This window comes from Amblyomma mixtum, chromosome 6, assembly GCF_055824585.1.
Source record: "Amblyomma mixtum isolate Tamu chromosome 6, ASM5582458v1, whole genome shotgun sequence".
In the NCBI taxonomy this organism is placed as follows: Eukaryota; Metazoa; Arthropoda; class Arachnida; order Ixodida; family Ixodidae; genus Amblyomma; species Amblyomma mixtum.
Window position 1 is genome coordinate 145,896,596 of NC_143017.1, and position 26,679 is coordinate 145,923,274.

The following is a 26,679-nucleotide window of genomic DNA, read 5'->3' on the forward strand; positions in this document are numbered from 1 at the left end:
GACCGGCAGAAAGCCTTCTCAGGTATTATCAGCGGTACCACATGGCATCCAAACAATGTAAACAGGGCCTGTTTTCTCTAAGTGTCCGCTAAGTTTGTACGTCAAAATGGGTATGCTTTAAAGTAGGGGCGTTTTCTTGCTCCAGAAAAAGGCGAACACCGGTGCCGACGTCTGAGATCGGGTGAGTTGCGTAGCAGCATCCATCTCTTTACAATCAATGATAGCCGCCATATTTTGCTTTCGCAAGCTCCAATACTCAGAGTAAGTTTTTATAACAAAGGAAAGGTTTGTTAATATTTGGTTTCGCAAGTCAATTACAGATTCAATGAACTCAATGCAATGACAGTTTCGGCGGAGATGGCTTAAGAGGAAAGACGGGTCAGATCCCATCAATCCGCTGTCACCTCCAAAATTTCATCCCCAACTAACCTGCTCGGGCCAAAGTGGACCTGTCCAAATATTGGACACTTCCAGAAAAAGAGCTTAGTTGTGTAGAGGCGCCTAACAGATGTATTATGTATTGGTCCCGTTTGCCGATCTCAGCTGCTAAGGTGGGGAATACCCATTACTCGTTGAGGAGACTGGAAATGGTTGAGACGCTTCTTTGATCTCTCCATCGCCTTCCAGCTCACCCATAGATGTTCCAGCGTTTATAGATAATGATAAACCTGGAATAAAAAGCTTTGTGTGCCCCACCTGTATAACTGTCGATCAAGTCCAGTGGATTAAGAGGAACTCTCGAGTGTGGAGCAGCTTTTACCATCCAAGCACTTTCTGATTAGCATCCACGTAAGCGTTGAAATATGGCCAGAAATGAAAGATACACAGTTTGCTCATGTTGCCTGCAAATCAGGGAAGAAACTTTGATGCGGTAGTGGGCAGCCGTTACAACAACCAAGCAACCAGGAGGGCTACTAGATGACACAGCAAAGCCATATTGATCCATACCACGAACTGGTAGGATCGATGCTTATTTTAATGTGTTTATGAGGTTCTTCGAATGGATGTAAATTCCATTCAAGGGAGTAATTACTTTTCAGAATCTCCTGAGCGCCGCCACACGCTGTAAATTGATGTTCCATAACCTTATGATAATGTTCCTCGACAAAAATACGAAAAGAGTATATTCCCACGAAGCGGCAACTTTGTTTATGTTGGATGTCTCCACCTTATTCAACCTAACAATTTCTCACTGACCTGCCTCCTTTTCCGCAGAAGGGGCTTCAGGCCGTATAGTTGACATTATACACGTGGTTCTGATCACTTTCCATCAGATAGGCGTCTCAAAAGAGGCCATGGCAATGACATGTTTGCTAGTAAGAGTTGAAGGACTATGGCAGGTTTTGTCTTGCCTCAGTCCTAAATATAGAAAAGCTTTGCGACAGTGAGAGAAATGATAACATCCGCGATTTACTTGGTTATTACTATCAACTTCGCAATCTATCAACAATTTCCTGAATGCTCTGAACGTGGCGTACCACCACTTTGTGAACATACAGTCTCGTTTTGCTCTGTTTCTGCGTGCTGTCCATTAAAAACATTCTTTATATTTTACCCAGTTCCTAGACACGGTAGACTACTTCTCAAGTATTTTTACTTTCATTGACTTTACTGTCCAACTAGTCGCTTACTACACGGAAGCAGAAATCAGCAAGTACTGGCGGAAGCCTTAAGCAAATATTTTTTGAAACTCCCATGGCCTAGCAGCGAAGATGTGGTCGGCCGGGCTAGTGGTCGCACGCGCTCGTTGAGATGCATGTCCACAAACCGGAGCAAAAATATTCAGAGCCGTACGGCTACGCACTCACCTAGAGACGCCTCTTTCGCCGGTCTTCTACCCACAATATTTGTTCGGAGCTTGCCTTGTCGCCACTCCCATTTCTCTCCAAACAATCTCCCTTCCATCACAGCGTGCCCTGCCTATGCAGTAGGCCTGCCTCTGTGCGAGTACGAGAACATCTGGTCGTCGCTTCGGAATTCCTGCACATCCCCCTGCGGTTGTTATGGAACCGGCCTGCTGCTGGCTCGCACCGCTGGGACTAAAGCGATGACTGTTTCTGGGGTGGAAAACAGGAGTGGCTGCGCTGTTGCCATAAATGGCGGGGAGTGCTTCATTCAACTTTGCGTCTATTGAGGGTGCCGCCTTACCATTGCACATTTGCATTTAAACAGCGCTCGCCATGAATAATTACCTCTTGGAAGTGTGGGACAAAAATGTACCTCCAGCTGTCTGGTGGCTTCTGGTTGTGGTTACCTAATTGAAAAAAAGAGTCTTAATGTGCTTAGTTATAAGCATACCGCTCGTCTGCGGCCGCTTTTCTCAGAGCACCTTCATTTATATCTGCGTATATGTCAGCGAAATTAATTCATACAACTAGTAGTCTACGATTACTTCTTTTAAATGAAAATTCTAGGTACTGGTCATTTCTAGATCTAAACTTGCCCTCGCGGAAAACGTAAGGTTGAAGTCTACTTGAGGAAGATATGTTGTGCGAAGGACGGATAAACGACGCTGCAACGAAACTCGAAGGACGTGAAAACGCATAAAAAGTTGGAGGGGACACTTGAGCTGCCAACTGGTATGACGCGGTAGCGCAATGCGCTAGTTTCAATGTATGCGGAAAGGTCACTGTGCATTTTACATTTAGAGACCCCTGACAGTCCTCATACCCCTCCTGGCGCAGTGCCGCAGCAGTTAAGCGATGCGCCACTGCCCTGCGATGGCAGGTGCTCCCAGCAGTGGGTCTTGTGCGAACGAGGTTGCTCTTACAGAGCGACCAATCATTACTTTAACTGCCAGCTGCCACGGTGGGCCTCTGAGCACCACCTGCCTGAGTCATACTCTTGATGTTTCGCTCACAACGCCGACGCCACCTTCACACTTTCTGCGCAACGTGGCCTTTAACTCCACTACGTTAAAGTGAATTCAGAAGGAAAAACATGCGTTAACATCAAATACTGTTATGGCCGATTAAGCGCGGGTGGCACCCTCATGTATAGTTTCGAAGAATTATAAGAATCCTTTGTCCTGATGTGGATCTTACCTGACTGATGAGCATGAAAATAATTACCTTGAGCGCTAATGGCCTCCGCTCTTTCGTATAAGTGCATGGCCTGTACAACCAAGATGTCGGATTACCCTAGCACATTCTTCTCCTCTTGGATAAACAATTTATGTCGTATTCAGCTGACCGGACTCCTGAGCAGTTTTTTTCAAAATTCAGCTGTTGAACTTTTGAAGGCATTCAAAAATAATAAAATTGTGAGCTGAAAGCGGAAGCAGCAAAACTCACCTCAAGACAAACCAGTGTCAGTACATATGCGTTTAGACACATTGCAGACTACTGTAATACTGTGAGGTTACTTTGGCACAAAGTTGGTACACGTAAATACCTGCCCACAAAGGCCGTACGGGTGATATAATGTGTTTACTTTGTCCAGCTCTTTATCCTGTTTTGATAAGGAAATTTCTTGAGCAGCGGACTTACTTTTCACTAAACATGACTAAAGATATTATAGCACGAGAAAAAAACAGGCAATAAAACTGATCAGCGATATCGTTTTAGAATCTAGCTTCGTGACTTCTGTGCAAACATTGTGTAAAGTTTTGCAGCCACTGAGAGAGAAAAATAGTTTCGAAGAAAGACCCCAAAAAAGCAAGATAAATAAAGTTCCTCCTACGCACAGCAGCATAGAACCTTTTTCTTATTTTCACGCGCTACTGGCGATCGTCCAAAAAAAAAAAAGAATCAGAACGCAAACAACGATTTCGCCGAATCAATCTGGTTCATGTTAGCATCTTCCCTCGGAAAGCCTGAAAGTTGGTTTGGCTATATCTATCTCGGTTGGCACCGATCCCTCTGTGCAAACTCCGCATCACGCTTCTTTGCAGTGCAACCCGTGACCTAGGAAACTGAGCATGCTGTAAGAAAAGTTCGGCGACCATACGGTGTCTCCATTACTTTTCTGTCAAGGCGATGGCTGCAACCTTCAGTCTTTGCCACTATTCAGACAGGATTTATCTTCTCCTGAGCCAGTGAGGAAAATACACAAAAGCTAGAATACCCAAGGACGCACAGATTTTTCAGAAGGAATGCAAAGGGAACTAACTTATGTTGTTTCGCTATTTGAAGTAAATATAATGCAGACAACAAAGTGAAAAACCACATTGAGGAAGGAATAGGCATCACTGTAAAAATTACGCAATAGTTGAAGAGAAATGAGAAAGCTAAAGGGTTTGAAGTCGCGCAATAGTTGAAGATAAATAACAAAGCTAAGGGGTTTAAAGCAGAGCTCTTTTTTTCCTTTCTTCTTCTTATTTTGGCGTTTCACGACCTAGGCATGGATAACGACGAGTCGCGTCTAGGGTAATGAATATATTGGTCGCCGTATTTGGGCTCCTTTTCCAGATTAGCTATCATCTGTGGGTTTGCGTACTGCGCTGCTCTTTCATTATGCCGTACAGTGGCATTTCACTTATAACACGGAGGAGTGTAGGCGCTGAAAGAAGAGAGATGGCGGCAATAAAAACTGAGCGCAGGTTGTCAAGTAGAACCTTGAATGACGCGATTTGATAATAAGCGCGGGTCTCTGCTTCTTTTTCATCGATTCGAGTAATAAAAACCTGCACCAGATGGCGTATGTACTTTTTAACGCTGGTTAAAGTAACCTGAAATTTGAAAAGCGCAAGCATTGTGACCGCCATGTAATGAAATGTTAAGTGAGAAAACAATTCTGCCCAAGCACATGAGATGCACTATTAATGTAAATCTCAAGAGTGGTTGGTTGGTGGGAGAGTACCATACGAAATGATGTGGCAGAATTGAATGAATAAAGCACATAAAAAGGTCACGTACACAAGGGTTGACTGCGAAGGGAACGGCGCAAAAAAAACTAATTAAGGAAGGGGGAGGGTCTTTGATACGAAGAAGCAATTAGCGTGCACAGAAGGGCACATGAAGTAAAAGCGTGAGGGGGCAAGAAGGCGAAGTGCAGAGGGCAATGCGATCCTTAACGGTGGAGCGCCGTAAAAGAAATATGCCGCAAGATGACGGCCGGCTCTCGAACACCTCTCCTGGAGCAAATTTTCTTCTTTCTTTTTCTCCCAACTCTACCTTGCATTTTTCTCCCCCTCAAGTGCGCCACGCTGTCTCCAGAAAATCCGCGTCACAGCGGTTGCTGCGGACTAAATGTGAACTTCGCCTCGTTAGTCTCCCCGATGCATGATAATATGCTGGAGCGTGAGGCGCGCGGGATTAGCGGGGACGCTTCCTAGCGGCGGGGGACTCTTTCGCTTAACAACCTCTCTTCCGCTTCTGTGCGCAGAGTTTCGCTGCCGCCTGAACAGCCGAGGACTCCGCGACGCCGTCAGGAACGCTCTCCCATGCGTGCGTAGATGCGCTGCATAAAAGCCAAGGAGCATGTAAGCGCCACTCCTTCCAGCTGACTGACATCAGCGGTGATGTCCGCTATTGTACACTCCACACTGCAGCATGAAAATTGTGGGCACCATTCGGCAAAGCCTCACGCGGATCATTGCTACTAGTTTTACATTGCGGCGAACTACCAGTAAAGAGACAAGCGTTCCCCAGACAAGAATAGAACAAAATGTATGCGAGAAGGTGTGGAGTGTAGATTTCAGAAACGTTCAGGAAGCTATCAACAAAAGCGAGATGTTTTCATGATCCTGTCATATGGTTTATATAGGCTGCCGGTGTGAAAGCTGTGGAAAGTGCTATACTCTAAATGTTTGAAACACTCGTCGAAAGAGCACCGGGAAAGACAGGTTGCTGAAACAGTTGGTATTTCCATTATTTCGCCACACGCTCAACGTCCCTTAACGTGGTATGACTGCAAAACTCGCGCATTTTTTCCTCATAACGAACACTGCACATTTCTTTTAGAGATTCTTTTCTTTTTGTTGTTAACACAGCATATTCTACTAAGCGGGATGTTTCTTGCATGCTTAACGCAGCATCGACCATCGCGCAGAGTTCTACGGTTAGAAAAAAACAAAACTTAGATCATGCTGTTCTGGCGCGAGGAAATTTCAAATCGAGCAAGGGCTGAGCAAATGTTAATAGTGTTACAAGCAACGCGATTAGTAAGAGTAGCACAGCTAGGAAGTTAACCCAGGCGTCAGTTTTAATGACAAGAAAAGAAAACGTACTGGTGCAATGAAAATAGTCGCTTCGAAAAAATACCTAATTGTTCTTGTGGAGTCACGACAAAAAGAGAAATAGCGACTGACAAAGACCGACAAAACAGAAGAAAATAAGAAAGCTAATTTCTTTCGAATGACATGGCGATGCATATCAAAATGCATTTATTTTTTTCCTCTGCTCTCGTACCTTTCTGGTTTAGCAATACTTCGCGCTGGGTGAGTTATCTTCAACTTACAGGCAAGATGAAAATGCCAGTAGTTCATGCATATTCAACGACTCAAGTACCAAGAGCATGCGCTGCTGGAAAACACCTTGACAAGATTCGCATTTGGTTGTAAGCGAAGAAATAGTGGCTGTTAATTATGCAGACGCCAATAAAGTATGCTATTCATATAAAGAGCCGATGTTACAGGTGTCTTCATGCATAGCAAATGGTGACGAGAACTGGATAGGCAACTCTTCACTGAGGCTACCGCACATTATATATGCAAGACCGTGGAATCAACCACGAGTCATGCGGAGGTGATGGAGTTCAGTTTGGAATCAGTGGACGTCGTCGTATAAGTGCAATGGTTTCAGCTCTTAGGACCACAAAAAAAAAATTAAGGCAATCAAGAAGTTTCAACTGTCCTTAAGCCATCCTGAGAAACAATGCCTACGTCACGCTGCGTAGCCTGGTCTTAAACGCAAGTTTGCGCCTAACTAATGTATACGCAAATTGTTGAGTGATCGGGAAATTTTCTTCGGATCACTATTAAAGATGGTGCCTACTTACACCGTGTGCAACTGGTCGAGTCAATACGCTGCATGCTTCCATCGCAGTAAAACGCTAATCAGTCAAGAGACTCTTAAAACTGCATAAAGTTCAGGAATAAACGCAGCTGACGTGCAACGCGTCGTGAGTGGTTCAGGCGCAGTGCTGTCGGACCTCAGATGACGGCGTTGAATGACTGTTATCATTTGAAGAGTGTAACAGCGCGCTGTGTGATGTTCTTTGGCGTCCCTCCTAAGCTTGCATACAACTTTATGACACCCAATCAGCTTCATATTTGGACAACAATCAGTGATCTCGGTGCTAAGCTAAGCCGCCAACACTCCCTCAACGACAACACCCATGTGGCGCAAGAAATTATAAAATCATAAGGAGCTGGTTTACTGAACAGCATAAAATATTAAGCACTATTTGTGACAAAAACTAACAGCCACTAGTATGCCGTTAAAAGTGGGTCCCTGTCCTATATTTGTTTTTTACGACGAACGCTCCGTGCCACGGCGGAGCCAGATGAAGGGAATTGAAAGAAAGAGCTCGTGGTAAAAAGGGCTGCCAAGAAAACGAAGACAGAGGGAGAGAGTGAAAGGGTCATTTCTCATAGTGTTTCACACGCCTATTCGTCCCTGCTGTTATAAGTGCCCACCACTCCGCCCGGGCGCGCTGTAAACAGTGTCGAGACCCGTTCACTTGCTGACTTCGACTACAACAAACACTAGATCGGAAAGACAGAGCTAGCCAGAAGAATAATAACTAATGTGTCCGAAATTGGCGTCAGACAGAATGTAGGCGCTACACAACACACTCCCAAAAAGAATACTTTCGTCCTCGCCAACAGGCATGGACCTTTGTGTTGCGTGGGCAGAAGCACCACATCAGTTAAAAGTAAACAAAGCTGAAGAAAAGAATAATGGGATGAAGTTTCTTGTTTCCTTCCACAAGCATGTGTCGAAACTGAGCTTCCCAGGTGGTGTGTCCTGGTTATGAAGGCTGCTTGTCAAGATAGTGGAGTCTGTGACGTGGGGAAGCTAATATTTATTTACTGTCCCTGTTCGAACAGAACTGCCGACAGCTCAGTACTTCTATGCAGAGAGAAGCAATCTCATAGTGAAAAAAAATAAATAAATAAAGGTCCGGAATGGCGCTGGTGCTATCACTGTTGCAACGTTAAATGCATGTCCAGAATGCCATGAATAATGCACTTCGTATAGGGTTCGCACTTTGTTTAAAACCTAGGTCAATGGCGTGTTCTTACACTCCTCTGTCTTGTGAGTGGATGAGTTTATGACAGCTTTCTTTAAAAATACACGGCTCGATTACTTAGAGCTAGGGCGCTGTGGCCCGTGCACTCCCCTTTTACTTTCTGTCGTTCAATTTTTTCGACTCTACCTGTACAGACCTTTTCACGCGAAGAAACGCGTTAAATTAAGCTCTTTCAAACCCATGTAGAACACAAAAACGGACAAGAACGCAGTGCACTTACATAGTCCTTGAGAGAAGCAGTATGCTTCGTCAATAAATAACGTGCGGAGCTGCCATACAGGCCCGTTCAGTGGTCCCCTTGGTCCGATGCAAGGAGAAGACGCTGTCTTTTGCTTTTTTGGATAATGGCAGCCACTCAGGAATGCACGATCTCTCGTCGCACAAGATAGCCCTGCGCCTAGGGACCGAGTTAGCAGGGACTCTGGTGGGCTGTCGACACAAGATCATCATTTATTTCGATTCGTGTCGGCAGTCCGAAAGTTCGCGCTTGACTCTATCTAGTAGCTTCGTCTGCAAGGCGTGTTCTGTGTCTTGACATCATTCCGTTTAGGCTGCAAATTTATAGACGCTCTTAAAAGAGGCAAAAAAAAAAAAACGCATGCAGTCTGGCGTTTGGACAAGTGGTTGTATTGTTCATGTGCACTGCTTAGGAAAATAAGTTTTAGGTTTCCACGATCGTTGAGAGTTCGTATTTATAAAGCGCAAGCAAATAATGCCTTTTTTTCATTTAAACCAGCAATGTGGTCGCCGATCACAATAATCATATGATTCATGACGAAAACAAAATTTCAGTATGTTACCTCTAAGCGTCGTACTTACGAACTTCTGAGGCCCGTCTTAATCGTCAAAAAGCACTTGAACCTTCCCCTAAGCATGGAAAGTATTGAAGACGCGTTGAAGCTGGTCATACAAAAATAAAATATAAAAACAGTGCAAATATTTTATTTGATCATGCATGGCATTAAGAGTGACTTATTCTTCTTTTTAGAAGATACGCGCAGCACGTTTGATTGCGTGACAGCATTAAGGGTCCCGTTGAGCTGAGAAGAGAGCCTGACCGCCATCGCCGGGTGTGGGCGGGAAAGCTGATTGGACGAAATGTTCGTTTAGCCGGAGGTGTGGAACGAAAATTGATTATACATTAAAAATCTTGTCATTAGAAAATTGCAACGTGACACATTTCTCATGAGGAAATTGCAAGTAAATTGAGTGAATTAATTGCGCTAGAAAGAACATTGGGGTAATTAGTCGGGAACAGAACTTCTCGCCCCTGGGTTGAGAGCCGGTCACGCTATGCCTAGTCCACACGGGCACATTTGTGTGCCTTGGTTAAATCGTGGCTTTGTGTGTATGTCGTGTGGTCCTTCACTCGGTATTGAAACAGTGTCCGTGTCTCCGTGGGAAAGAGGAGCTCCTGATGGGAGCCAATACAGCTAACGCGTCATGCCTTTCAAGGTGGAGACTAAGCATCCTCCAAGTACTCTCATTATTTTACAGTGTGGAATCGTAAGCCATGTGATGGATTTTCGCTTAGCTGGCGCTTCTATAACAGCTAGAATGGCGCAGCCGAAGCCCTTCTCGAATAAAAGCAAGTGTTCCGTTGTGTAAAATGACATCATTCACGATAGCTTGAATTTTACAACTCTCCCAAAGCATCATATAGTTCTCAAATGTTTGGAGATGTGTGCGGGCCAATATCCCTCAAGAAAAAGAATATAACAGTTGTATCTTACCGCTACTCACCTACGAGGCAGAAACGTGGAGGCTAACAAAGAAGGTTCAGCTTAAGGAAAACGCAGCGAGCTATGGAAAGAAAAACGATAGGTGTAACGTTAAGAGACCGCAAGTGGGCAGAGTGGGTTAAGGAACAAATGCGGATTAATGACATCCTAGTCGAAATCAACAGGAAGAAATGGGCCTGGGCAGGGCATGTAATGCGAAGGCAAGATAACCGGTGGTTCTGAAGGGTAGCGGAGTGGATTCTAAGAGAAAGCAAGCGTAGCAAGGGGCGCCAGAAAGTTTGGCGGCCAGACAAGATTAATTTAGCGGGGATACGGTGGCTGCAGCTCGCAAAGGAGAGGGTTAATTGGAGAGGCATAGGAAAGGCCTTTACCCTGCAGTGGGTGTAGTCAGGCTGATGATGACCATGATGATGATGATGCACCGGCAAGACGGAGGCAAACATGCGTGAAAATGTTTGGTGCGCACTTCTCCGAGAACTTGCGCGCTGTGTCGTGTATTGAAACCGGAATGCGTGGGCTTACAAATAGAAAACTTTAATTAAGTACTATGAACTACAGTTTCCATCCACGTCGTCACTCCAGGTTGTGCCCAATTTCTCCCACAGGTCTTTCCTGCCTGAAATTCTTCCTGCTCAGTAGAGAGCAGTGCTGAGGTCTGAGGGGCTCAGCTTACAAATTTCGAGAATCAATTGGTCACATGCACCACATCTGAAAAGCCCCAAAATGATGAAAGTTGGGAAACCTTTACTGCTTCCAACTTTTTTTATCGTTTATGCTTTGACTCCGCCCTGTGACGAACACACACGCCTACACGCTCGGGTACACGCGGCCTTGTAAGTCCTGCGTTCCTGCTCATTGCTTTTCGCGCACGAAGTTTAGAGTGGTTCGAAAATCAACCCGATAAAACAAATTGCTCCTTCCCGCTAGCACCCGAATGTAGCCCTGCAAGAGCGATACCCTCCGCCACGGGCCTTGTTGCTGACAAGAGCGCTAACGCACATTCGCCACGTCACGCCAAAAGTTGCCGAAACTCAATCACGTAAGCCGTTAATTGCGTGAGAGTGCGCCTAAGGCTGCTCTGGCCTAGGACCGGTTCGTACCCTCCAACATTCTTCCACATCTGGAAAGCTGACGTCCTGTCGGAGGTGTTCTTCACGAGCACCAATTACTAAGAGGAAAGGCAAAAGGCGCTTGGTGGCTGGACTATAGAAGCTTCCCTCGAAAGCTGAATTCCGCGAATATATTGTTCGGGATCCCACTGCTCCAAAGTACGAGGTGCGGAGATGGGATCGTGGATGCGGGGCCGCGCGTCATGGAACGCGTTCGGTGAGAGCCCTGCACGCGCGCTAGCGACGCCAGTCCTCATTCGAGAGGGGTGGCGCTCCGGTTTCCTCCCGCGCTAGGGAGCCTACTCCCGCGCACTCCAGCAGAGTCAGTGGGCTTTTCTATCCTATTATTTCAAATTTCAAAGCGAGTGCAGGGTCTTTCCCTTCTACTCTCTCGGACGCTCTTTTTCGGAAGCGTGCCTATTTGCCGCGGGGGAAGGGAGGTGGAGGGACCACCGATGCGTGGCTCATTTTGGCACGTCCGCGCGTTTCGAGAGCTTTTCGTACGCACCCTGGCAGCTCTCGCATTCTGCCTTGTTACCCATACTTGCTCCTACGGCGATGGTCTGGGAGAATAAGTTGAGAATCTGCGTCCGTAAGCGAATGATTGCACATCTCAGGGCTGTGTTGAAGATTGCATCTTCATTCTATTTTGTTTTTGTCTGTCAATGAGCGGTCGTCATCCGTATAAGAAAAAAAATGCGCCACCGCATATGGCGGACCAAAAAAGAGGTCAATAAAAAGAGCTGATAAAGATAGACTAAAAGAACAATCACTGCCTTCTTTACAGTAATATTTATTTTCGCCTCCCTCTGCGACAACTCTATGGAGTCTATGCATACTTGTACATGCTAGAGCAGCGATATACACGATTACGCGTACATGCAGGAAGAAAGAAATATCCTTCACAGATATTTTAACTTTTTATGTTAAGCTACCATGCACGGCGCAAACACAAGCGCTATGTTACAGAATACATCGTTTTCGCGCTAACTATTTCTTCACTCATTAAAGTTCTCCTGTTTTCAACGCATCAATGCCTCTTGTTTAAAGGCTTACAGCGGTTGTAAAAAGGCAGCTGCCGGCCGTGTGCTTTATTTGCTGTTTTAACATAAGCATCTGCGCCTCTGACAGCTGTTTTGCTAATGCCACTCCATGTCGTTATGTAATATTCATTTCGATTTTAAGCAGCCGTGATATAACAGGCGCACACGAAGCGTTGTCCGCAGTGACCACCATTCTGTCTCATCTGTCGTCATTTGAAAAGAGGAGAATCAAGAGTAAAATGAGGTGGCTTATAAACTAAGGATTTGTATTTTTAGAGCGCAGCTCTTTGGCGTCCGTTCCTGGGTTTCGCGTCGTCGTCGGCGTCGGCCTCGTAACCAGCTCCGCCCCCCTTTCATCCCCCCAGCGCTATTGGCGTCAGCGGCATCAGTCAGTCGCTGCTATCTCTTCCCTCCTCCCTTTATCGTGTTGTCCGCTTGCTGCGCGCGCTTCTGCCCCCATCGTTTGCCGCTGGGTGTACACGCCGCCCCCCTCTTCCTGCGAGTCTCCGGTTGTCAAAGCGCCGGCTCGAACTTAATTCCTTTCTTCGCTCCTCCTCCAATGCAACCCCTGTGCGGTGGCAATCAGAGAGCCAGATCGGTGGCGGCGGATCTGTATATGTGCACCGCCCGAGCCGAAATTGCGAATACGTGTGAAAAATAAAAAAAAAATTCTGTGATAGCGCATACATGTGTTGCTCGATTTCTTTGCCTCAATCTATCGAAAAGGTGAAACAGCTTATTTGCTGCGCTCAAATTTCGCATTAGGAAGTAACGTAATCGTCGGTAATTTTTTTCGTTGCCTTAACGTTGAGGTAAAATTTGACGGATTATAAAAAGTAAATGTCGAAACTTTTCTTCTCAAAAATGAACCGTTGGGTTTTTTTTCAAACAAAAATTTCATGAATAAAAAGTATCGGAAGTCAGTTCATAACTAGTAAAATATTGCTTTCCATAACAATAAATAACACGAAAAGAAATTTGTTTTCTGAGGGAGAGAGCGCGAAAACTGCGCAACAAAAAGTTTGGGGCCCTCTTAAAGCTTACATAAAGAAGAAAATGCGACACAATTTAGGTTGTTGGTCTTGCCATGTACGTTGCAATTCGGCTGTTTTTCCTGCGATGAAATTTGGCACTCTTCGCCCTCTCTACATGCGGCCTCCCTATTTGTGACCTCCTGGAAGAAGTACGTTCCGCGCGCCACCGCCGCAAATATAGCACCGTTTCTCGCCAAGAACGGCTTGAAACTAGAATTTCCCGCCACTTTCACATCTCGGGTTTTCCCGTCAAAACATGTTGAAACCAAAATTTTCCGACCTTTTCCCATCACTCAATCTTTTCGCACCAGAACTGCGAATCCACCCAACATGCAAACTTAACTCAGTCAGATGGGAAACTACTAAATTTCGGGGTGGGCCAACGCCCCAATTTTGGGGGAGGGCCAACTGCTAAATCTTGGGGTGGGCCAACTACCAAATTTAGGGGTATGGACCTACTGCCAGATTTCTGGAGTGGCACAACTGCAAAATTTTGAAGGTGAGTCAAGTGCAATATTTTTTTTTGGGGGGGGGGGGGGGGGGGTGGGGGGTGTTGGCGAACTGCCTATTTTTAGGGTGGGCCAAGTGCCAAACTTTGTTGGTGGACCAATTGACAAATTTTCCAGAGGTAGGCCAACTGAATAATTTTGAGCGTCCTTCGGAATTTCAAATCTAACGGGGCTCTCTACCAACTGCCAAATTTTGGTTATCCTTCAGAATTTCAAAATTTGGTGCTAACCTCTGGCAGCTATGAGTTCACGTGACCCTGATGATTTCTTCTCCCAACTGATAAATCAGGGAATTTTCTTACGGAGAAAGCAGATGGTTTCTGCATGACGGCAAGCTAAATGCTAGATATGGCATTAAAAAAGGAAAACCTGACACAGATATGGCACAACCCCCAATAAACCTAAAACTTTACGTCCAGTTTGGGACTTATTCTCAGTGAAGCCTTTAGAGCGGGTGTCTTCCTTACCTTAACAGCGGTGTAGCCACCTTAAGAGCGCCCTGTTTCTAAGTAGACATAACGCTATCATATTTGCTTCTCGCCTCGCTAAGGAACCGCTGCGAGCTCTGAATGCATACTTCTCCGTGAAAGTGTATAGCCTCCTTTGCTGATTATTTACTGCCGGTGTAGGCGACCGTTGCAGTCGCTGTGAAATAGGAAAAGTGAACTGTTTCCACGTGACTTTCAGGTTCTAGCACTTTGCTGCGTTTCGTATTTATCAAATACATTTAGCTGCATTTTCCCCTAATCCAAAGGAATATCAAAACGGTGCACGGCAAGGTTAAATCCAAAATTAATATCTCATGTCTCTCATGCACTGAGCGAATTGGAAAGGAAAAGTGCTAAAACGATTGCTGAGAAAACGCAACCATACGACGTACAAAATATTTTGATGAGATTCGTGTAAGAAAAGCAATCTGCAGCTAGAAATAGAGTGCGGAATACAAAAATCAACAAAAACATCAAAAATGGATATGGTTAGAAAGATGTGAAGGAATAAGTAACAAGCAGGAAGTGCAGGAGCAGGAGAATCTTTCGTGCTTCCCTTCTCGGGGTGCCGATCTAAGAACAGGAAGCGTAGCGTGTGCATTATTAACCACTCAAGCTCGGGAAATGTGCCGTGATGTTCTCAAAGCGAGATGGGGAAAAGGAGTTCTTGATTGCCTCCGATCTACTGCGCTTTATCTTGTTTGTTGTACAGGCCGCGCCTGAGTTGTCATTTAATATATTATGCATCAATCAAGGATTCGTTGAGCTCGCTACACACTGCAATTGGAACCTTCCTTTTTTTGATCATGCACGTAATGATACTTCATTCTTATCCTGATGACTGTTCTCGGGCATAAATGAAGGTGGCAACAAGCAGTGGAAACAAAAGAAACAGGATGTGCGATTTTTCTCGTCACTTTGGCACAAAGCTTTGTAATGTTTGGTTATGCTCAAAACCACTATCACACCACGTAATTTGTGAGGAAAAGTTTGAAGAAACTTATCCGGAATGTTTGCAGCTGCGCGAATCTGCTTCGAGGTTCTTCCAGGTTATCGCTGATGCTTTCAGTGCCTGTTCTCTAAACTTCTTCGTCCGTTTTCAGTAGGGCGAGTTCGAGAGTAGCGGTGTTTTCTGTTTTTCGGCCACGGCTGATCGGGTATGCTGGTGTCACCGCCACCGTGTTGATCTGTTCTTTGTGTATCAGTGACACAAAGAAGAGTTAGTTTTACTGACATCTCAGTCTGCTTGAATCTTGTCTGCGGTGTTGCTACCACCACGGGATAATATGAAGGCCAGAAAAAGATACACTGCATGCGTTGTTTTAAGTTCAGTCCTTGAAGTGTTGTATTTGTGTAACTGATGAGTTCGAAAGATTTTAGACGAACATTCTCGGCAAGGTGCTCCCAAAAAAAACGCCAAAGAAAAGCATTCGGTATCTTGTTAGCTGTGATAAAAATGTAGTACTTTGCGATTTCTTCTCGGCGTACTGACATCCTCCATAGTTGAGTTGAGTTGGGTTGAGATGCTGTAAGCTACGGGGGGGGGGGGGGGGGGGGGGGGGGTAGCCTTGCGGTTTATACCGGCAATTGTTTCACCGTAACGACACCTACAATAACTAAATCACATAATCCAGCAGCGAAGTCACAAAAACAAATAGACACTTCTGCTGTCACCATGTGGAGACTAGGTACGTGTCCACACATGTGACTTCCTCCACAAGCTTACCGCGCAGCGCAACCGTGTCAGTGAAGGAGTAGCAATCGCTATCTTTTTGTTCTACCCAATGTTGTACCTTGTTCTCTAGTTTGTTGCGAATGTACTGATGTTGTATAAAGCAAAAATTCATTGCTTATGTTCATCGGAGATCAGAGCACAAAGATTTCGTTTGGTTTCTGGGTGTTTAACGTCCCAAAGTAATTCAGGCTATGAGGGACGCCGGATTGAAGGGCTCCGGAAATTGCGACCACCTAGGGTTCTTTAACATGCAGTGACATTGCACAGTACTCGGGCCTTTATAGAATGTCACCTCCATCGAAATTCGACGAAGATTTCACGAACATAATGGGGCTAAAAGATAAAAAATACGATAAAAACTATTTTATTCAGGTCGCCTAGGAAGAAAAAGTACGACGAGAAATACTGTACGAATCAAAAGCAGATAACGTTGATAAAATACATGTTCTTCTCGGGGAGCTCCCAACTGTATCTATAACTGTGTGTATTTGATCCATTATCCAGTGCAACTATAAAAAAAAAGTTGCGGTCTCGTCTGTGCTAGGCCTAGATTGCCCCGCTGCTGGAATGCATGCCTGCTGTGAAACGTGTTGATCTGATGCATAGAGAAGGAATAACAAAAGGAAGGCTATGACTTATGGTATCTTCCACTGGTCGTTTCTGATATCTGCAACACTATGAGAGGAGGCAACACATTCGGCTGGACAAAATCGTGCGTCCTAGCTACACTAGGCTGGCTCTCTGGCTGTGCGCTCGCTTTGCTCTCGGAGCCCATCGAGGCGCTCCGCCTTCTGTGAGCACTATAGGCGCCCTGGGACACGTGGGTGCTTCACATCAGTCCCAGCGTGGCGCCGGCAAGAGAGCGTACACAAAGCGACCGCCAGTGGCGGCCGGCGCAGTGGCAGCGTTATGTTTTTTTTTTTAACTAGAGTTCTGCGCAATCTTCTATCCAACGCAGAAAATCAGTTCCTTCCAGGGCCTCTGAACGTTTCTTCGCTGCGCACAGGAGATCACCGCGCTTAACGTCGGTCACTGCACCACCTGCGTTTGCAAGTACGGAAAAAGCCCAATACGAGGGGTGTCCTGCAGTGTCCTAGCATCTCCATATTTGACACAACATCTTTGAGGGCTCCGTTCTTGTCTCTACGAGAAAGCACTGGAGATGTTCATTGCAGAGAACAGTGAATAGAAATGGCGCTTTTTTGCTATTTTTTGGTTTACAGTGGCAGTGCCAGTTGGCGAGCTTATCGGGTGTTGACCTTGCTGAACATACTGGAAGGCCATGCTCAGGGGACCATCAAACAGCTAATTGTCAGCGAGTTCTGGAGGATGGAATATAAACGGGCTCCGACGGAAAATTACAGTGCAGAACAAGTGAAATGCGCCGAACGTTACAACGAATTGCTAGTGAGCGAAACTGTGCGTTTTCCTTTGGTCACGTGCCCGCTCTCAGAGGGCCTCTCGGATTCGGCTTGAAGCGCTTCCTCCAACCCGGATTCGCTGCTCGCGCTGATATGCGCGCTCTGGATCGCAGGATCCAAGCGACCATCATCATCATCACCAGCCTGATTACGCCCACTGTAGGGCAAAGGCCTCTCCCATGTCTCTCCAACTGGCCCTGTCCTTCGCCAGTTGCGACCTGTTTCAAATAAAGAAATACTTATGCGCCATTTTCATTTATTTATTTATTTATTTATTTATTTATTTATTTATTTATTTATTTATTTATTTATTTATTTATTTATTTATTTATTTATTTATTTATTTATTTATTTATTTATTTATTTATTTATTTATTTATTTATTTATTTATTTATTTATTTATTACCTCAAAGGCCCCGGCTGTGGGGCATTACATGAGGGATATTGCGTCACTTGTAAGCTTCCACAGGGCAGTCGCGATGGTGTAGCGCGTACTGAATGTCTACTTAAAATCCTCGCCTATTATACGTTTCTCGGCAAGAGCATATGTTTTAAATTTCGTTTATTTTCCAATGTACCGCGCGTTTAAGGTGAAGTCCGTCTGGCGTATGCAAGGGACGAGAACGTTAGCATCGGTACAAGCACACTTATTGACATTTTATGCACGCGATAAGCCAACGAGACACACAAAAACTACAAAAGATGAAGAGAGCAACATGGGCACTTCATGCATGTTCAAGCCTGGAAAAAAGCACGTGTGAGATACGCTATGAACGTGCGCTCTTACTCAAATGAGAATGGATCACAAAGAAAGCGTTGGAACTTCTTGCTACTGTCAAGGCAGCGTTTCCTAAGGCTTCCAAGTACGCTGAATAAAATTCTAGCCACGACGGCAACTTTCCCTGGGCTTCTATACTATGCGATGTTCTCGTTAAGGAGCATGAAATACATTTATTGGCAGTCTTAATTTGGACATCTATAATACCAGTTACGAGCAGGACAACGGCTGGCAATAAGTCATCGATGGGGTCCTCCAACCAGGTGGACCAGGTAGCGGAGGGGGTAATCGGGGAGTGGAGGGATTTGAGGGTGGCGGGGCCCGAGAAGAGAAAGTGCTCCATGTGGACGCTGTAGGAATGACAGTTAGGGCAGTAGAGCTGCTGTACAAATTTTCATTGTCATTGTCATGCGGCGGTTCGAAGTAGCTTTAGCTGAATTTTGTGGTACACGCGAGTGTCTCGGTCGGATCATGAGGGACGGATATGGTGGAGTTAGATTAGCGAGGTATGATCGCATGCGTGATGTTTGTGATCTAAAAACCCTAGATTCTCGAAATTATTTTCGAGCTGCCGCCACAATGCACCTTCCGCTCTTCCTTCGTTCAATCTGTCGTTCATTCCTTCACTCACGGGGATACTGAAGTGTCCAGAGAGAATGAGACAGTCACTGCAACATTCTTCATAACCAGTTCTCTGTCTTGTCTCTTCACGACTCTCCTATCGCATGCCTAAAATATTTGACGAGAACATACACGCATTAAGTGGGTATTTGCAGCAAGAAGAGCTACCGCCGTAAGAGCTTAAATCCTGATGCGTCACAAATCAGACAAGGGTCATTGAAAGACGCGAAACATCTTATCAAAAAATGACGCTATTAAAAGGAAATCGCTGTAATCGTTTCAGCACAGCCAACATTTTAAATGGTTACAGAAGCCTTATAAGGATAATGCTTCGTTTGCCTTGTGCTTAATTTTCTTCATCGAGTACGCGCATGGGGTTGAAATATTCTTAGTCGTTTATTTTTCTAATTTTTGCTTATGAACAAGAGTTAAAGCAAGCGGAAACGCCAAAATGCAAGGGCTGTTTTTGTTTGTTCAGTAGTAGTGCAACGTACCAATACCACTACGGCAACTGTAGGAGTACTATAATGGCACTGGGAAACCGCCCTGAGAATCACCATCCCAGCTGTCAACACCGACATGTACTGCGAAACCGACGAGCCAGCAACTACACCACAGCGTCGTATAGGCAGAAACAATTTTTGTTATTCACCCAGTTAGCGCTAAAATAGAGAAACTAGCAGATAATTTTTGCTTTTCCCCTTGTTAAGACATGAAAATTTCACTGTACTTACGGTCTCTTCATCCATTGACATTTTTCGCAAGGACACTACGTCGCATAGATTTGCTTAGGAAAATGCGCCAAAAGCCAGCAATACTGCGATTCAGTACTCTGCTTCACGTGCTGTAGTCTTGGAGATGCCGGTGCAGGGTGTTGAAGTGGTATGTTATGGAATACATTCCTCTATTTCGACGAGCGCACCAACGAAATTATTTAAAGAAAATCAAATTTGCATCCATGAGTAGTCCAGTTCCTGCCCATTTCTTTGATATGTTTAACGCTAGCTGTTTGAGTAATGGAACCTTACCAGCTAGCCCAGCTTACTGTATTAGTTTAGAAAATCTTTGCGTGGGAACAACCTTACTTCTTTACTCTTAGGATCCCTCTCCGCCGTTTCTTGCCGCCCTTTCTTAACTTTAAATACCTTACTTGAAAAATTAGCTTTACCCTACAAGGCATATTTCATAGCAACTTCAGTGCATACGAGCGGACACCATGTGGCTAGGCCTCTGGAATTAGCTTTACAAGTCTTGTATATCTGTGCAGTATACTATTCCGGCCTCCTTTTCTCCACGTAAACATGTATAAACAAATTCTTTAGGAGCTACGATGTTCAATCATAGAGGAAACAAAACCGAAACTTTTTAATGGTTCAGAGCCACTCGCGCGTAGAGCACGCATGTTTGCATGAAGGCCCTGTTTTGAGCAAGGCGGTTCACGCTCCAGAAGTTGCAAATAATGAGGTCTCTTCCGTATCCGGTTTTATGTCTACATAGTCCTCGAGGACACGGCCTTACGACAGATTAAAAATAAAGAGCCGATGAAGAATGTATGCTCTTCTTTGTCGCGGAGATGAATGAGGAATAATTAGAGCATGTGCGTGCAGCACGGACAACCAGAAAGACTGTGCTCAAGAATAATGATCTTTTTTCTAAAAAATTTGACCTTTCTCTGAATTCAACGCCTAAATGCTTCAATGTGCTTGAAATTTGGTGGACGATAAGATGAAAGCGGGGTAATGAGCATCAAAAGATAGAGGATCAGCAGTGCGCACACGTCTACTGACTCCGCTTTTTTAAACTAAGTAAACGACCGAATTATGATAGTTATGCCGGTAAAAAAAATACCGCACACTTTTGTCAGCTCAAACAAGCAAACTAAACAAAGAAAAGGTACGATGTACCATCAGTGACAGTCGCCGTCATGATGTGTGAATGGCGACCTAGCCGGTTCAGCCTGGTGTCTAGAATGGCTAGCAGATTTCTATAACCACATGAAAAGTGCTTCCCTATTGCAGTTCTCGGCCCGATATTTGCAAGACAGAGTCAGTTAGACAGATGCATTTTCGTGTGGCTTTTACTGCCTAGCAATGGATGCTTTCATTTGCTTCTGTACGCAGAAGGGCCCGCGTACGGCAGTGACCTCGTGCAAGCGCCAAATAGTTGAATGCAGCGTATATCGTAGGAAGCCACGTAACAGATGCTTGTCTTGAAAAGATGTGATATCTGCAGCCTTTAACAGCCGCTGATTCAGTAGCCTAATATGTGCGCAGTGTTTATTAATGAATTAAAATCTAGTTTGCTTTGCTCCAGGTCCTGTACTGTAGATTACTGTAAAGCTATATCATATCATCAGGCGTGATTCCGCTGGACTGGCGCCTAGCTAAAGTTGTGCCAATTTTCAAGTCTGGCGATCGTTCACATAACACCTTTGAGGAGCTACGAGAGGCGCAGCTTGAGTCGCAAAAACTCAGGCTGTTGCAGACAACGACTGGAAGAGCGCCAGCACCCAGGGATTACTCGGCCATACTACAAAACTACAGAGGCAGAAGATTGCGGTATCCCCCACCGCACAAATCTCTCAGCAGAGAGGAAGCTGTCACTTGGAGACAATTACAAACAGGCTCTTTCCCAAACCTACATATACTAAACAAAATGCACCCTACCATATACGCGTACAAATGTCCCTGGTGCGACGGAAAACATACTCTCTATCACATCACATGGGCCTGCCAAAAGATAGACGTGGTCCCCAAAATACAAAACCCGAGTGCGGAGCAGTGGGAGACTCTGCTGTCCAGCGACCGCTGTGAAGACCAAGAAGGTCTGGTACAGCGAGCTCAACGGGCGGCAGTGGCCAGCGGAGCCCTGGACTGAGGGCAACCGACCACTGATTAGAGGCGGACGACTTCGACAGAGAAGACTCCTGGGGGTAAAATCAAGGAGAAAACGTCTCTGAAGATGCTCCCAAACCGCAGGAAAAAGGACTAGAGTAAAATAAAGTTTTTCCTTCCTTCCTTCCTCACCACTCAATTACCGACCCATTTCATTAACTTGCACTGTTTGCAAACTTCTTGAACACGTAATTCACTCGCAGCTAATTAACTATCTTGAAGAACATAACATTATCTTTAAATATCAACATGGGTTTCGTAAAGGCTACTCATGCGAAACGCAACTTGCCGGATTCATTCAGGACATACATTCATCGATTGATGCTGGCATTCAAGTAGACTCCATATTTCTTGATTTTTCTAAAGCTTTCGACAGAGTACCTCACAACCGGTTATTAATGAAACTAGCACTGCTTAATATTCACCCTATTGTCATTCCATGGGTTAAAGATTTTCTCTTTTCCGGGTCTCAATTTACAACTGTCAATAACCACAATTCGTCTTTCAGCCAAGTACACTTGGCGTCCCACAAGGAAGTGTGCTTGGCCCCTTACTTTTTCTAATATTTATCAACGATTTACCGGATTCAATTTCTTCCCATATCAGACTTTTTGTTGATGATTGTGTAATTTATCGCAAAATTTATTCTAACACCGATTGCCAATCCCTTCAATCTGACCTGGATTCAGTAACAGCATGGTGCTCAACCTTGCTTATGCAACTTAATCATTCAAAAACTAAATTGATGTCTTTTACTAACCGAATGTCTCGAATTCAAATAGCATACTCCTTAAATAATAGCTCACTCGAGCTAGTCACCACGTATAAGTACTTAGGACTTCACCTTTATTCAGACTTAGCATGGAACCACCATATTAACCTTATGCTTGCATCTGCTAATCGGTCATTAGGTCTCTTAAAACATAACCTAAAGCATGCTCCTCATCACCTCCGTCCCATGCCTATACCACTCTAATTCGACCTAAAATTGAATATGCCTCGGCTATTTGGGACCCTTACCAATCTTACCTAATAAATAACATTGAATCATTGCAGAACCGCGCCGTTCGTTTTATTTACTCCGATTATTCACGTAACACCAGCATCACAGCCTTAAAGAAACGCGCAGGTCTCCAGGATTTATGTCTCCGCCGCAAAATTGCACGACTATCACTTTTTCATAAACTTTATATTCATCAATCACTTCATAACGTCTTTTTTTCTTTGCCTCCTTCGATTTTTGACCGCCGCGATCATCCCTTTAAAGTTAGGCGTTTCACGTCCAGAACATTTAACTATGCGCATTCATTCTTACCACGCACAATATCTGACTGGAACACTCTGCCTTCACATATCGCAACCACCACTGATCCTGATAAATATTTTAATCTTATATCTTCAATAACTACTGCTTAACTCTTCGAATACATTGTTATTTTATTTGTTCATGGCTTCCTTTTTTGCAGGGTATGTTACTAAAATGATTCATTGCATTAGTGTTCTGTTTGTATAATTTTAATACTGCAGTAATCTTCGTTCTTTGCCGCGCTGCCATTCTTTTGATTCTTTTGCTTACTTATGTCATGCAAAGTGTCTTATTTGTGCTTTTGTTGTTTGTTTTATATTTGTGGTTTTGTTTTATTCTGTTCAATTGCCTGTGCCCCCCCCCCCCCCCTCTGTAATGCCCTCTCGAGGGCCTTTAGGGGTATTCTGTATAAATAAAAAATAAATATAATAAACTTAACATTTAAGCTTGTTTTTCACATACAGATACTATATAGACCGCATAGTTGATTTCGAAACAAAAAAAAAATGTTAGCTTCTATTAGCAGACAAACGAAGCGTTCTAAAAACATACTTTCACAGCTTTAACATTGCGGATAGGCCTGCTTAGCAACAAAATAGCCTCTTGTTCCATCTCTGTATTGGTTAGTGCGGTTAAGAAGGTCATGCCTTGCACCTCACTCGTTCTTTTTGTTGAGTTTGACTCCAGATTGCAGCGCCAACTGCAGGCAAAATTAAAGTGTGAAAACAAAATTTGTCATATGTTTTTGATCCATAAAAAATGACACCGCAAAATCAATAAGGTTCGCTACGACTGGCAATTATGAATACTAAATAAAGAAACATATGATGCACTCATCAGTCGTATTTCCTCAGGCAAACCTTCAAAGCTTAGGAGACAAAAGAAGGAACGAAAGAGTAGGACTCTGCTTTCTTCATTTTTTAATAATTATTTCAAAACTATTCAAGTTGCCAACGTAAACATTTCCCATAACAGGGGGCTGAAAATCGATGCGACTTGAATGCTACTCTAAGCGCACACAACGATCACTATGTACTTTTTTCAGGTGGTCTCCAATGTGAGTAAATGAGCGTTCACACGTCTCGATTCACATGCCTGAAGACACCATGGGGCTCTTCGTTACGTTATTACCGAAAAACTCCGGTATTGCCCGCTAGAGCAACATCCCTCAAATAAGCGCATTTTACGACAACGCCTCCGCAGGCATTAAGGGAAGCTCGTCGCTTATGTTTTATGGTCGTTCTGTTTCGTCGCGGGGGAGGTTGTACGGTTAACAGCTGAACGCTGTCATGCTTACAGAAGCGCATGTACCGTAGGTATTTTAATGATGCATTTACGACACTCTTTCACGCTAAAAGTCTTGGCGGAGCTGCGGACAAAAGTCGCTGAGGACGAGTTTTAGTCAGTTGTTTTTACTTCACAATGAACAAAACGAAGAATTGCATCCATTGCGTGTTCCTGCGAGAAAACGATGTGCCGGGTGTTTCAGCGAGCACTTTCAAAAATTAAAAAAAAGGCTTTTCAGGGTAAAATTACGGCTTTTGCAGCATGGTACTGCCAGGCCTGGCGGACACCAGAAAACTGGTGAATCATCTTAACTAGTAAGTTGGTTAACTAATTTCTAATAATTAACTTTTTTAAATGTTAGATTTAGGCATCTGATTGCAATGAAGGACCTGTAGCCGGTCGTTAATAATAGGCATGCTAGTTTTTAGAATTTCAAAAACGCTGTTACCCTTGGCGCTGTGGCTCGACAAAATATGGCTTTTTCAGAATCGTACAAGCGCAAAAAACACGGACAGAGAAAGACTTGGATAACACGAGTGCTCGTGTTGTCCAAGTCTTTCTCTGTCCGTGTTTTTTGGGCTTGTACGTGTCTTCTATGCACCAACTAGCCCAAAGGTCTGCGCCCTTGGCTTTTTCGACTAGTTACGTGCACTAGAGGGGTTGCTTTTCCTGCATGCTTTCAAAAGCGCATGTAATATCGCACAATGCAGTTAAACTTTGTCGAGCCACAGCGCCGAGGGTAATTGCGTTTTCGAAATTATAAAAATTGATATGGCTATTACTAACGACCGGCTACAGATCTCTAATTGCAACTAGATGCCTAACTCTACTAGTTCAAAAATTAATTATTAAAAAATAGGTAACCCGCTTACTACCTTTAAAGATTCACTGGTATTCTGGTGACCACCAAAACAGGTACTACTATGCTGCAAAAGCCCTCTTTTAACCCCAAAAAGCCTAGTTCTGAAAATTTTTGAAAGTGTTCGCTGAAACGCCCAGTATATTTGATGAATAGTTATAAAATTCCTTCATTATAGTAATTCTAGTTATCAACCATTAAATTTGTATCCCACAGATTCTACACTCAAAAATAATGTTCGTTATAAATAGGAAGCGCATATAGCTATCAGCGAATAATTCTTCTTAGGCACATTTATCCTGGAGGGGAGAAATGAGCATAATTTGGCGAGCATGTTATCTACGATGAAACGAAGCAAATATTCCGGGATGACATGTAGAGATGTCAGACATGTGAAACAATCTCAATGACTCATTATTCTTCCCCCCCCCCCCCAAAAAAAAAAAAAAAAAGTCATGGTTTTGTAATTTTTACTGCTGCAAACCGAACCAGGAGCTCCAAGTGGAATAAAACGCAGAGAAGACGAGCAGCGCCGTACTGATTGGAACTTGTGCAGTTCTCTTCCTAAGGTTTCAGGTTTGTGCGCATACTTCTCATTAAGACCGATGTAACAACTGCACCGATGGTGGTGAGCAGAGTACCTGCGGAAGCGCAGCTGTACCAAAAAGAAAAACGAGAGCTTCCTTAAAATTAGGCGGTGCAATGGTGCGCGCAAGACAGAACTTCAGGAAAACTTGGTGGTGGGCGAGTTGGTAGAGCGTACTTTCAAAGTAAAACTATGCAAGCACAGGCGACTATGGGAGGAGAAATGAAAAATTCGACGTGACAGGGACGTATGCGTGTGTCTCCTCGGTTCTTTCCTTTGTTCTTCTATGGTCATCTGTGCCTGCTCATTCTTACATCCAGAGAGAGAACTAGACTGCGAAAAAGCAAGGGCTACGCTGTTTATAGCCGGTCATTATTGAAGAATACCTACTACGCTCCAAAATAAGAACTTGTTCTCTTCCGGCTCCTTCTAAACGTATCTTGAACACCCTAACGCATGCATTCTTTTTTTGTGCAGATATGGTACCAAAGTGATCATTTAGTACGTGTGTTGCCATGTTAGCAAAGGAAAAAATCCTTGGACGATACCCAGTCGCCTAAAGCGGACACTGAGCAACAGAAAACACTCGAAAGCTGGACTCAGCATAAGCCATAAACGACAGCGGGCTTAACGAGCCTGGCTGATCCAAGTCTGGCGGGAAGTTAAAACGCTTGCCTTCAGAAGGTTTTACAGAGGAGAACGCTTTGCATGATCGAAGAGTAGGAGCACTACCGTTTATTAAAAAAAAAAACACGAAATAAAAACCTTCCACGTCATTTGTACCCATTTTTCTAACGCTCCATGACTTACTAGCGTTTTAATAAAGAAAGCGAAGTAAACTTTCTAGCCGTGTAAAACACAGACATGTGGTTTAAAACAAATTTGATCACAGTGCTTCAAATCAGGACTGGTAAGGCATTTTTTGGGTAGGTAGTTGTAATAGTAGTAGTTTACGGAAAGAAATATTGACCTCTCCAGGTGCTGTGCAAGTTCGTAAAAGTTGAATCCTTCTCATAAGAACTTAATACAAACTCCGAGTTCTGGTGCGAGAAAGCCTGTGTTACACGAAG